This window comes from Uranotaenia lowii, chromosome 2, assembly GCF_029784155.1.
Source record: "Uranotaenia lowii strain MFRU-FL chromosome 2, ASM2978415v1, whole genome shotgun sequence".
Taxonomy (NCBI): Eukaryota; Metazoa; Arthropoda; class Insecta; order Diptera; family Culicidae; genus Uranotaenia; species Uranotaenia lowii.
Window position 1 is genome coordinate 16,677,071 of NC_073692.1, and position 12,832 is coordinate 16,689,902.

The window sequence follows — 12,832 nt, forward strand, 5'->3', positions numbered from 1 at the left end:
GGGAGGCACTCCAAAAGGAAGAGAAAAAAAATTGAATTGTTCCACTTCGAGCCTTCGAGCTGTGTGAGCGACCCAACGACGCACCACACCGATCCGTTCCTGTGGGGAGGGTTTTTAAATTATGTTTTGTTTATTTTTTTTTTTCCTTCTACTTTCACGTCTCTCCAGGACCTTCTTGGGTGGGTTCGCTTGTGGAAACACACGGGAAAACTGGAAAGGGTTGGGAGAGAGAAAGTTCCTTGTATGTGTGTAAATATTCTGGAGACGTTCCGACCGGAGGTTTCTTTCGAGCGTGAGTTCCGTTTCGGTGGCCGGTGGGGTGAGACCTCTGTATGTGCTGTGCTGTGAGCGGGGTTTTGGGTGGTTGTTGGTTAGGGTATCAGCACATAAGATCCGGCCAAAGATGTCTGAGCGGTTGCGTTTGTATGTGTGTGAGTGAGTGAGTAAGGAGCAGATTCCGGTTGAGGACTGCAAACGGAACGAGGGGTGGCGGTGAGTGGAATCCTTTTAGTTCTTTTTCCACCCCAAAAGGAGCACACATAAACCGAAAAGGTGAAGAAAAGTGCTGTGCGTCTCGAGAAAAACCTGAATCTTGTCCCTTTGGCAGTTGCGAGCCAGTTCTTGAAGGAACAAGTCTGGGGACTAAAACCGGTTCTTTTCAAACGGTGTGGATGAGGTTTCTTTAGCAGCAATCAAGCAAAACTAGCCCAAGGAGCCAGTTCAAGAAGTGAAGAATTTCCTTTGAGAGGTGGTGGCAAAAAAGGAAGTTCAAGATCAATCAATCGGATGTGTGGAAGAAGGTGTGTGTTTTGTTTGGTTGTGGGAAAACTGCTGTGAAGAAATGTGGAAAACCTGTTTGCCAAACCGATTGACCTGTGTGTAGTTTTGGTGGTGGGAAGACAAGTGTGATCAAAGAGTTTTTCTTCAGCTGACCATGGAATGTAACCTTAGAAAATTATGTGTTAGCCAAAGGTGAAGAAAGAACAAGAAGATGCCTGATGGAAAAATGAATGCTGCAGAACCAAATAATTGAAACCGGAAAATTCAACAATGGATGCTAGCAACTGTAAGCAATGCAATGACTTTATTTTCTCTTTTTTAGAATCGTACTCTGTGGGTTTTCTGTTTTGCCGTCGGCATTTGGTGCTTTACCGATATAGTGCAAGATGAGATAGATTATTGACACTTTCACGCATGTTTTAAAACTTTCATGCAATTGAAAGTGAAACTTAGTTAAGGTAACACAAATACTTTGTGATGAAATTGACTTACTTAAATTTGGTAGAACAATAAAATGAGTAGGTTAGATCGTTCAAGCGTTAATTTTTTTAAAGAGATGTTGTGGGTTAAATCTCTTTCATCTTCATTAACGGTAGCAGTATTTTCGATTTTTCATTGGCCAAAACGACGGTTTTGTCATAACTTTAACTTGTTTTCAATTCCATAACACATGTTTAAAAGTTTATTAGAAACTGATGCTTAATAAATTCTTTTAAATTTAAATTATGCATGTTTCAAAGGAAGTTCTTTATGAGTAATCTCTTTGTGTGTCTTTAGAAAATAAATACAAATTTAAAACATTGTAAAACTAAAAAACAAAAGTTTTTTGACTATCAAAATTTATATACTGAATTATTTGAAAATGTTTGATTTGACAAATATTATTGTGTATTGAGCTATCGCCATAATATCAACCAAAATTGCGTGTTTTTTTGCTACAAAATATAATTTGTTTTTATAACTTTTGTGTACATTGTCTTTACTAATCTACATTAAAAATGCTGCTCGTAATAATGTTTAAAAATAAAACAGGCATTCAACCGATATATAAAGTTAAAAAAAAAATTGAAAAAATTGAGAATTTGTGGAATGTATAGTGTTCTACCCGGAATTTACCGACCTGGAGTTCTCGGGAATAAAAAAAAAATCGGTACCGAAAAATTATCCCAAGAATTCCCGAAACCAATGCTCAGTTACTAAAAAGTTACATGATCTAAATTTGAAAAATGGAACTGATTGAGCAAGGAAAATGAAAGTTGTACCTTAATATATGGCTTAGACTTAAAATTTTCCTTTTTTTAAACTGGTTACATTGAAATTTGATAGCAAATGTTTTTACTGTCAAAAACTTAGTGTAAAAGTGAAAAACAAAGAATATATACCAAACAATTCCAATAAAGAAACGCTATGAAAAGAACACGAATGTTTTAGAACTTCCGTTTCGCAACCCGTTGACTGTAGCAAAGAAATGACATATTTTGAAACAAAAGGATAGTTATCTGAAAATTTACGAGATTTTATGAGTAACCTGAAGTCTAGCTTACCAACTTTCTCAATTCTCAATTCACAATTTTCTTCAAGAATCAGTCTAGTTGATAGGTTGAAATACTTAGATTTTGGGTCTTGGTTTTTAAGTTGGTAATTAAATTTTTGAGGAATAATATGGAAATGTTTTGCAATAGTATAGCCAAAAAATTTGGAATATGGATAAGGTTTCGTATGTAGTACAGTGTTAAAATTTTTCAGCTTCAATTTCTAATCAGCTTAAATGGCCGGGAAATGGACACTCATGTACCTACTGTATTGAAGTCTAAAATGGCCCACAAAATTCGATTGCATTCAAATTTTAGAACGAAAATAATTTTTAGAAGCTTTGGAGATGTTCTACCTCAATATAAATTTCGAACACATCAACGCTGCAGAAATTTCTTATAAATTGGAAATGTTCGCAAGTGTTCTCTAGTCTGTCACATTGATTGTAGTACTGATGATGGCCTTCAAATAGTATTCAAAGTGGAAAAAAATATTTAAATTTTATTGGTTACTTTCCTTTTATTTTCTTTGAACAATATGACATGTGAGGCCCTTGGAGCCAAAGGGGTATACGCTATATTTCAATTAAAATTTCTAGACAAGTCCGGTCCGGCCCGAATGCCTTGATATTGTGGAAAACTGTTCCGAATTTGCCCGGTTTTATCCACATTATTTGGAAAATTAAACAATAATCGGAAATTCAGTTTTGACTTTTATGTCAAAAACGAATATTGAAATGTGTGTTTCTGCAAAATAAACTAAAAAAATTATCCGTATCCCTTAAACACGACCTGAGCGCTGATGACGTGTTTGGACAAACAAAATATATTCCAAATAATTTTTATTCCTTTCCTTATAAAATTTTTTTTTTTTTTTAAATGCCTGAAATTTACTCAGATTTGCTCGTATATTGTCCGCTTTTTTAAATGGAGTTTGAAGTTTTTATTTTAAGAAATTATTCCTTTGCATTGAAAACATTTTTCTTTGGTTGAAAGAAAATTTACTTTGTTTCCAAATAAAAATGCAATTGAATAAAAGTCTTTTGAATCAAAGAATTTGTTTAAAATCAAAGTCCAAAATTATTCAATTCAAAAAATTAATTCTTTCTTTCAAAAATTATTTATTTGAAACAAAACCATAATTCATTGATTCAAAGAAAACAGGAGATTGAATCGAAAAAATTAATTTTTTGAATCAAAGTCAGTTTTGTTTTGTTTAAAAATCCAAGTTTTCTCTGCGTGAAGATAGTGGAGTTCACAAATATTTCAGCTGAAAATCGATGCATCTCTTACGTCCAGGTGTGACGGCAGTTTTTAAATTTGTTTTAAGAGTATACTGTGCTGTGCCTTGAAACGTTAAATCTCGTCTGATAATTGTTAGATGGTTGCTCTTATTGTAATAGAAAGTTAGAAGAAAACGTATCATTGCGGTAAAAAGTTTTGGAAGCGCAAAGTTTAAGATGCGTAATGCGTACCTTATTTGTACGGTAAATTTTGTGACCTAACTGTATAGGGTAAATGATCTTGAGCGGAACTAAATGGCCCAATTCGATACAACTCGGAACAGTTGATCAAGCGGTGTGGATAGGCGTTATATCCGAACGAATTTTTTTTAGTTCAGCGGATAGATCTAGGTTTCTGCTTTCTAATGATGATTTTTAGAATATTTTAGTGTAAATCCTAATAACTCTAGAGCTGATTTACTGAAGTAAGAATTCTGATCTTGAGCGGAACCACGCTGATCTTGAGCGGAACTAAAATATGATCTTGAGCGGAACCATTTTTTACTAAAAGATTTTTTTAATAGCTCTCATTCCTAATCTTTGTGTAGCTGTGAAAACTACAACTAAATTTCATCTTTAAAGATTTAAAAGTTAAAAAATTAATGTTTTCACGTAAATAACCAAAACTTAGCCTTCCAAAGTTGTTATCAAAATATCCGCCCTATTTTTTTTCTTACTTAAAAAAAGATATACCATTTTCACTTTGATTCACTGTATCTTATTTCGAAAGAATCGATTCACTAAACTCAAATTTTAGTCTGTTTTATCTCAAAAATTAAATTCTTAAGTATCTATATTTAAATGACTTTTTGAATGTGCGCGTTTAGGGTCATATTGCCTCGAACAACTTTTGAAGTTTACGACAAAGTCAGTAATACAAAAATAAATGCCGTAAATTATAGATTTTGCAAAAAAACTGTACATTTCTCTTAATCAAAGTGTTTTTGAGTAACAAGTCTGTTTTTTTTGTGATTATTTTGATTAATTTTCTGTGATGCTTATTCCATTTATTTCGTTGAAAATTCATGATAAATTGGGTTTTTTTTTACATTTTAGTTGGGAAAAATCAGTTAACATTGAAAATCTCATCATACTTTTCTAATTCTTAATAAGAATCCGAAATTTCATATTAACCAAAAAAATTATAATATTGGAAATCCATTCAAAATTTAAAAATTTTGTAAAATTTTTGACTATTTATTGATTTTTATCACAGATTCTGTGATAAAAATTGGCTCAAAGTTCAGTAAAACTATAGATTTTTCTGAGATTTCGGCAACCTTGCTTTCAACTAAAGTACTCTTTCATAGAATAAAGTTTATAATATGTTCTAGTTTATTATGGATCACGATAAAATTTTATTTATATTAAAAAAATTTGGATACATTAAGTATTTAGCTCAATTGATAAAACAATTATTTTCAAACCGATTTCCATGAGTTCGAACTCAAGTGTAACATCAAACACTAGGGAATCGGATAGGTTATCAATATCAGGCCACTAAGTGAATCTTTAAATAATATTATTTATTAATTAAATCGTTATTGTTCATTAGTTCTCGAACTATGACAAAAAAATATGAAGAAAGCCTTCCTTCTCCTTCCCTCTGAAAGAAAGAATCAATTTTTGTGTGCCTGGTTTGGTACGCTGTAACTTTTGGTTCTATTCGAAATTAATTTTATATCTTTTCTGTTTCTAAAGTTGTATATAAAAGTAGTAGTATATAAAAGGTGCTGTATATATTAAGGGGTAATACCCCCGTATGAGACATAAGGCATCTACCTAGCGCACCTAGCGGTTTATTTTGGAAGCTAGTAGTTCCGCCCAAGATCAAAGATGGTTCCACTCAAGATCATATTTTACTTTTAGAAACCACGCGATTAATTGATATTTTGATGGAAAACTTGTTACAAAAACCCGAATAATGCTTTTTTATGAGTTTTTCTACCATTTTAGTCATTAAGAATCAGTTTATAACGGCCAAGGGTTACATAAATTGACGTTCAAAGTCAGCTTAGATTGGTAAAAATTGCAGCAGAAATGCGTATGTTTTTAAAGCTTCTAATAACATTATTTCATTTGATAAATTTTAGCAAAAATGACAAAGGTTGTATGAAAAGATCTTGAAAAAGTGTTATTTCAATATTTCGATAAGATTCATTAATAATCATTGCCTAGATCTTAGGAAAAGTAAATGGTTCCGCTCAAGATCAGATTTCGACTAGTTCCGCTCAAGATCATTTACCCTAATTTTCACAGGACTGAAAGTCTAACCACGTTGATGGTTGATGAACCACGTCTCGGTAACATTGCATTGCTCAATTGCATCCAAATCTGCCCTAATCCACGTAAATTTTCTAGAAAGTTTAGAAGGGACAGGAAAATTATTTTTATTATACCTTTGGCTTCCTTTGCTCATTCAGTTTTCATAAAATTGTAAAACTATTTTTCGCAAAGTTTAAATTAATGCTCACCGCTGTAAATACACAAACTAAAGAACTTTCACCATTCCAAATGGCGGTGGGAAAAAAAACTTTGATAATTAACCATCCTTTGTATGAATAATTTAATTTGCATGCTTCTCAGTGGATTGTTACCCACAACGGTACATATCTACACATATGATGGAAAATTTTCTCTATACTAGTTGGGAAAAAGTTAACTTCTAGGATCGTTCGCCGTTCATATACCTACAAAGTACATGGCTAGAGAGATACATAAACACACGGGGTCAAAGCAAAGAGCAAAACGAAAAAACTTATCCTCGAATCTAATGAAATATCAAAAAGCTCATCATCATCCCTCTGTTGGAGTTTCCACTTCTGACTCCAACATCCCTCCCAGTCCCACCACCATACTTAGTTACTTTGTTCCGATAGTTGCCCGGGTAGCTGCATTGGGGGCTTTTGCCCAGCTTTGGCTAGTATCTGGTAGACATAAAAGTGCCAGCCAAAATGCTTGAAGTCCGGTCGGTGAACGGGGATAAAAATGGTGCCAGGTTAATTTTTCTACCGCGAAACATCGATGTGTGCATCCCAGCTACATCCATCTATCCAATCATCCACCCATCCAGGTTTGGCTGGATGATGGAGGTGGTAGGACCTAGGAAATTTATGGAAATGCTCGTTTGATATGATGGAACTGCACATCAGCGCACATCCGATAGCCGCCTGATGTCAGTCAACGGAGCAATAACTCTTGCTAGATTTTTATCTGCACTCCTGATGGCTGATATACCGACGATCTGGGATAGTTTTACGTGTGATAAATTTATATGAAGTTTTTTTTTGCCTGAAGTTCATGAAGGAAATTTTCTTCCTGATAGCTAAAAAACTGACATATCAACTCATCTTATTAACACAGCATGAGAATAAGAAGTCTTTAAAATAAAAGTGAATTAATTTTAACACATTGAGGACTGCGAAGAAGTCCTAATCTGGAATCTCCAAAAAGCGAATTTCAGGAGTTTCATAATTTCAACACCGTTGGACAAAATTTAATTTAAAAAGACTCTAACTAAAATTTAAATATTTTACAACGTGACGCGTGGATAATTTTGGTCATAACCAAGTCGAAAACCAAGTTAAATTATTCGTTTAGAAAAAATGTGTTTGAAATATTGCCCTTTTCTACAGATCCAAGAATTATATTGGAACTTTTAGTATCAATCATTCACGAACATGAAAATTTCAATTTTTGCCTCATTTGAATCTTATTCAACTTTTTTGTTCATGAGTAGACCTAACTTCCTAGATGATGACCAATCGTTCACATCTCAGCTCTGCCGTTTTCATTATTGCACTTTTTCCACCCACAATACAAACTCGTCACAAAAGCACACACCGCCATCATTATCATCGCCGCCGCCGTCATCGTCAGTGCTATCATCGTGATCAGCGTCAGTGACAAAGTCAATGACTCCGTCATTCATCCCATCCAGCATCCTTCAGCAATGGGTTTTCCAAGGGAGCCACACTTGGACTACTTTCACCTGGCTTCTTCTGCATTGGTAAGCTGCATCTTCAACTGGCCCTGCGATGATTATCACCGATCCCGTATCCCGCTCTAACCAATGGGCGGCCTATCTATGGATTTTCCCCCTCATTCTATCTCTATTTTGAAGGCAACCCCTCCGGACCTCGTGGATAATAAAATTCATTTTACCACCCCACAAGACCTCCCACCCACTACTAACTTTCCGCGTCTTCTTCAGATTGAGGCAGGAACAAGACAAATGAGTCAGTCAACCCTTGTTCCACCAGAGCTATAGACACTGATTATAACTGGGATGATTTTAGCGAATGATGATGATGACGATTGCGATGCCGACTGGGACGATGATTACGATGCAGCAGCTTCGACGAAGCTCAACGAGTGAGATCTCTTGCAATCAAGTTGGTAGCCGGGGCAGTGAATCGGAAAAATGTGCATCACTGAGATGCACTATCGGTCAATAAGTATGAATTTTTTCCCTCCTGATGATGGTGAAGTGAAAAGTGGAAAATGTAATTTAGCCAACCTTAACTTTTTTTGGAGGATATATCTTAGCACACCAAAAATAATTTTTTGTGTAATTGTATTGTAATTGCAATTGCTAGCTAAGAAAAAAGCTGATTATATAAGTACATAACTTTATTACTGCTGATTAAAATAGTAAATAATATTTATAATCAAGCAGCTCTAAGAGATACGATTATTTAAAAACATGGCAAACTTTTTTTTAAATAACTTTTGACATCTAATGTAAAAAAAAAACAAGTGAACAAGTACAAAAGAATTTTCAACTTTTTTCGAGTACATACATAGCAAAAATTATTTCCTGTAAAATTACGCAAATGTCCTGTAACAAAATGTAGCAGGACATTTACCGTAATTTTACAGGTTGAAAACATGATTACGTGACATTAAATTTTTAATGTACAACTTTTTTACAGGACATTTGCTGTAATAAATAATGAATCCGAAGAGAAATATTTGCAACAAAATTCCACCGGATAAATACGATTCATCTTTCCACTTTCGGATGTGTGCTGTGTGTATCGCTAAAATAGAGAAGGTTTTCACGCGAGTGCCGCTGCGTGGGAAAACTTCATTGGTTTCAGAAAAAAATGCCAGCGTACAACGTTCCGGTTCCATATAAAACGTTCGACGAAGAGCTGCAGCTACTCTCCCATAAAACTATAGCTGTGGCCTGTGAGTCAAAAATTTGTGAGCATATATTTTAAATTATTCCGAAACTGAATCCAAATTTTAGATCTTTTACTCCATCGGGATACAGTAGTTTGACGGTCTTCCGAATAATCTGAAACTGTACTAAGCAATTACATTCTGCACGGCCCAGGCGCGGTGTAGATCAACCATTCCGATACAATAAGCAATTGTTCCGGTGCGAAAAACAAATGTGTTTTATGTGTCGCCAAATAAAGTAACATGGCATACTTAGTTTTTTCAAAAATTATCTAGACTAACATTTGAAAAGGGCTGAACTTTTGAAGCTAAAATTTCATAAACATTTTTAGCTCAAAAATTACAATTCCTACACAAATGTAGTTCATAAGGAAGTTTTGAAAAAATGATTGAATTTTTAGAAAAAAAAATATTTTTTTTAAATTCAACGCTGAGAAAAATGCATTTTAGAAACAAGTACTCAATAATGCCTTTCGAATAATGCCATCTTAGAATTTAATGAAAACAACATTTCCTAACAAAAATTCTTTCATGATTTTATTTAAATCACGTTTTTCAATTTTTCAGTGCTGGTTTCCAACCTTTAATTCAAAAACTGCTTCGTTGAATTGATTGTGCTGTTTTGTAAAAGTAAGTGGAAATCATACACTGAAAAAATACAAACTGAAAATTTCAAGTCGATTTGAAAAAATGGCCATCTCAGAATTCAATTAATTATTTTGGTGTTGGGGAATAATGTGGTCTACAGCTCCTCTGAACATCGCAAAGTGAGCACTCTTAGGGGGAAAAAGTTTTCCCTACTAAAACTTTATTATGCTTTTTTTTAGCTTAGCTTAGCTTAGCTTGATTGACTACTCACATCCACCTAGTTCTTTGAACCCGAAATGCTATATAATCAATTTTTACAAAATCATTTTCATTGAAATATTTAGAGCTTCTTTTAAATATCAATTAGGTAATTATAACATTATCATTATTTTTCATTTTTCTACAACAAATGCATTTCGAGAACCATGAACACAGGCGTGGCTCAGTGGAAATAAGTCCACATCGCCAATGGTTGCTACTCCGTGATTGACCGAGGCCATCAATTTTGTTCAGAGGTCAAATGAATAGCGCCTGGGATTGACAAAACATTCACAATGCCCAAAACTGATGCTCTCTCTTTACACATCAATAACGGCGCCGGCCACGTCCTTGTAGTCAATAGATAGTTCGGAAAAATAGAGGAAAGGATGACAGAAATAAATTTGTGCTTTAGGACCGAGGTCACCTTTGCATCCTAGCAAATAGTTTGGTTTTGGATTGTTGGTGGAAGGATACACTTTTGACTAGTGCGATCTAGTTTTTTAATCCTATTCTCGAAATCTTGATTGAAATTCCTAACTAAAAAACTAAAAAAGCCTAATTTATTACAACACTTCTTTTGTAGCTTTGAGACCTTTATCGAAAACCAAAATTAAAGGAATTTTTTTTTGTATCAGTAGCCAAATATTTACAAATAAGTGAATGATCAGAAATATTTCAGTTCAATTGATCTTTGATGAACCAAACTTTTTTCCTGAATATGATTCTATTTGTGGAGTAGGATTGCTATCAAACTATGATGTTCAAATGAACTGTTTTATTTATTTATTTTTTTGTGGTCAAGGAAAATGAAATGCTTCTATTTCAAATAAATCCAATTTTTTAACTAACCAAAACTGGACAGTTTCAAATATTTTAAAAATATTTCTGCCATAACTCAGTTTAAACTTACATTGTGAAATTGATATATGATTTAACCCTAAAACATGGTCGTATAAAGAAAGCTAGACTCTTGAAATATGAGTCTTAACAAATTTGGTTCTCGACATTCGATTGATTAGTGAAATAATTCTGGTGAAATACATATGTATATTGTCTAGTGCAGCTTGGCAATAGGTCGTCAAAAATTTATCTTCAGCCATATTCCTAATTTTACTATGAAATAAAAAACATGGGATTCTAAAAAAAACATTCAATCAATTCACTTATCTTAATGTCAATAACTATTAATGTCAATAACCATTTTTTGACAACTCTTCCAATAGGCTTTTGGAAATTATCAAAACTTACAGTAAATTAATTTTCGAATGTGACATCAGACACAGGTCAAAATATAGATAGAAGACTTTTTTATGCTTTTTTTTTCATGAAAAACAAAAAACAAATGTTTTGGGTGAATAATGATAAAAATAAGAACTAACACCAACATTTGATCGCAATAATTTTAGATGGGGGGGGGGCTCCGTTTGACCGACCTTTATTTTATTTAATTTTTTTTTTAAACAGGTGCATTTGTGTATAATGTATGAGTGTAGTATGCACATCTAAAAACTAGATATTGGCAGACAACAAAAATATTTTCAATGCTAGGATGATGAAACTTTGCAATGAATTGAATACCATATACTTTAGAAACAAGCTTCAGGTAATCTAAAATATTTATTTTCTTTTAAAAAAAACTTACACCAATGCGATAAACTATTAGTTTTCAATTAAAACTATATAACTTAAAATAATATTTTATTTCAGTATGGACTTTAAAAGGTTTTCGTTAGAAATTTTTTTTCCCTTGAATATGCACAAATTGCAAAGTATAGACGACTTGTAGTCATTATTTCTACCCGTCTTAGAAAAAAAATCATCAAATTCTGAGATAGCATTATGTCTGAAATTGAGTTTTAAATTTAAAAATGCATTTTTCTCAGCGTAGAATTTAAAAATAATTTTTGTCAATATTTTCATCTAAATATTCAATCATTTTTCTAAAACTCTCCCGTAGATCACATTTGTGTAGGAATTGTAATTTTAGAGCAAAAATGTTCATAAAAAATTGGCCTGAAAAGTTTGGCCCTTCTCAAATGTTAGTCTAGATATATTTTGGGAAAACTAGTGCCATATTCGTTTTCATCTGGTGGAAAGATGGTTGTGCACCAACTGCTGTCATCTTCATATAAAAAAAACGCTTTGACAGCACTTGGTGCACTACCGGTGCACCACCAGAATGAAAACGAATATGGCATAGGTATGCCTAGAGCCTTAACTACGTGAGGACTACACACACACAAAGTTTTATCGAATTCTGAGAGGGTCACGCCAGATACTGTGTCGTGTTGGCGCGATATCCGTCCTATGAAACCTTATGCATATTCCGAATTGAAACTATCAATTAGACAATTTTAGACAAACTAGATCGATGCAAGTTGATGCGACATCAGTTCAATAAATTTTAGGAAAGGTCTCTCATATTTCTGTGTTTCACTGTTGGAGGAGTGTGACATATTTGTCGTCCAACCATTAAAAGATCAAGTTCTTTCTGTGGTCACGAGTAGTTTACTTATGCAGATATATTTTGAACATATTTTTTATGTAACAAGCTTTAAATAACCACTATCTAAATAAAACAGCAAGCATAGACACTGCAGGTTACTGCATCACACATAAATCGTCTCTTCCACTATTTGCATAGTTTAAACCATGATTTTTCAAAAAGGCTGTCCCATCGAAAAATGGCTTAAAGTTGCCTTGAGATTTTAGACTCGATTGTCTCTAAATAAAATTGCAATATCGAAACATAAGTTGTTGAATTTCCTGTTTAACCCTAGTTGCGACCTTTTAAAAATTCAAACTGTACTCTACATCAGGTTGCATTTGCATCCTTCTCCCTCGGCTCGGAAAAACGAAAAAAAATACATATTTTTACGAAAGACGGTGAGAAAACGGCGTCGCGGAACCGAACGAAGTGCTCCTCCGTCGTTCCGTCTTCATCGTCGTCTTCATCATCATCAACCGATCCGATCGGCACAACAACGCCGCGACGCTCTTTACCGAGTGGGGTGTGGGTGCATTTCATTATTATAAAATGCATACCTACATAAAATGCAATCCTTGGATGCACTTTTTCCCGAATGACCGTCCAAGTTCGGTCATCATCATTTTGAGCAGCATGTTTGCTTTTTGCTGCGCTGCACTGCTTTAGGGATGCACTGTCTGTCTGTATTTCTGTCTGTGTAGTCCGTGTGGCTA

General features: G+C 33.9%; 1 protein-coding gene across 3 annotated transcripts in view; it reads left to right on the top strand.

Moving 5' to 3' along the window:
* The first annotated feature begins 586 nt into the window (after window positions 1–586).
* LOC129745778 (zinc finger protein 135-like) overlaps window positions 587–12,832 on the top strand; it is a 146,282-nt gene continuing 134,036 nt past the window's right edge. For 2 of the 3 annotated variants that reach the window (XM_055739119.1, XM_055739120.1), the window contains exon 1: window positions 587–1,066. The gene's annotated coding sequence lies outside the window, so the exon portion shown is untranslated. The remainder of the gene's footprint in view (window positions 1,067–12,832) is intronic. The other variant, XM_055739118.1, reaches the window with a different exon arrangement.